Source organism: Octopus bimaculoides, chromosome 16 (assembly GCF_001194135.2).
Source record: "Octopus bimaculoides isolate UCB-OBI-ISO-001 chromosome 16, ASM119413v2, whole genome shotgun sequence".
Taxonomy (NCBI): domain Eukaryota; kingdom Metazoa; phylum Mollusca; class Cephalopoda; order Octopoda; family Octopodidae; genus Octopus; species Octopus bimaculoides.
The window spans coordinates 22,954,221-22,955,624 of record NC_068996.1 but is presented as its reverse complement, the minus strand read 5'-3'; the positions used below and the strand labels follow the sequence as shown (position 1 = coordinate 22,955,624).

General features: G+C 40.5%; 1 protein-coding gene across 2 annotated transcripts in view; it reads left to right on the top strand.

The window, feature by feature from the left end:
• LOC106870551 (protein orai-2) overlaps window positions 1-1,404 on the top strand; it is a 52,384-nt gene that overhangs the window by 6,893 nt on the left and 44,087 nt on the right. For both annotated transcript variants that reach the window (XM_014916861.2, XM_014916786.2), the window contains one exon: window positions 1,018-1,162. The gene's annotated coding sequence lies outside the window, so the exon portion shown is untranslated. The remainder of the gene's footprint in view (window positions 1-1,017; window positions 1,163-1,404) is intronic.

The following is a 1,404-nucleotide window of genomic DNA, read 5'->3' as shown; positions in this document are numbered from 1 at the left end:
GACTGGCTCTTGTGCGGGTGGCACATAAAATACACCATTTTGAGCGTGGCCGTTGCCAGTGCCCCTGGACTGGCTCTTGTGCGGGTGGCACATAAAATACACCATCTTGAGCGTGGCCATTGCCAGTACCGCCTGACTGGCCTTCGTGCGGGTGACACGTAAAAGCACCCACTACACTCTGAGTGGTTGGCGTTAGGAAGGGCATCCAGCTGTAGAAACTGACAAATCAGATTGGAGCCTGGTATAGCCATCTGGTTTTCACCAGTCTTCAGTCAAATCGTCCAACCCATGCTAGCATGGAAAGCGGACGTTAAACGACGATGATAATATCACATGGTCCTGGGTAGTCCACTAGAAGCAAGTGTCTTCTACTATAGTTTTAGACTGACCAAAGCCTTGTGAATGCATTTGATAGACAGAAACTGAAAGACCATAGTATATATATATATATATATATATATACACACACACACACACACACACAAATGGATGCGTGTGTATTTGTGGTTTGTGTTTGTCCCACCACCACCACCGCCACCACTTGACAACTTGGTACTTCAGTAAAAATAGACTGATAGAAAAGAAAATATACTGGGGGGGAAGTCAATTTTTTTGACTAAAATTCTTCAAAGCAAAGCTCTAGCATAGATACAGTCTAAAATGATTGAAGCAAGTAAAAGTTAAAAGATGTATTTGTGTATATACTTAAAGATGCTATGGAGTAAGACACACTAGTAATGTTAGTTATAAAGAAGGTGAAACATATCTTCTGCATAGTACAAACATTATGTAATACAGAACTCAAACAATCATTGGGTAGAGCGAATCCGTATGCTTGTTATATCAAAAGTTGACAATCTACTCCACGTTTTGCACTATTTCCATCTATTAAATTTCCACACAATGCACTTGTTGGTTTGGAGCTATAATAGAAGACACCTGCTTCTTAAAAATACAGCCATGCCTATTGTATTGCTATATCTTATCTTGCTTCTTTTTTTTTTCATTTCATTTCAGAAAGAAAAGTCCATTCAATAACTACTTACTTATGATCGTTGTGCAACCATGTTGTGAAATAAGAGGAACAGAACACATTGCAGGATGTAATCCAGAATACTTTCAATCCAATAAGTTAGATTAGTTTATTAATGCAATCTCTATTGTAAGTAGGCTAAATCTGAATTTGTTTTTGTTCTTTCATCGTCGTCGTTGTTGTCGTTTAACGTCCGCTTTCCATGCTAGCATGGGTTGGACGATTTGACTGAGGACTGGTGAAACCAGATGGCTACACCAGGCTCCAATCTGATTTGGCAGAGTTTGTACAGCTGATGCCCTTCCTAACGCCAACCACTCAGAGAGTGTAGTGGGTGCTTTTACGTGTCACTCGCACGAAGGCCAGTCAGG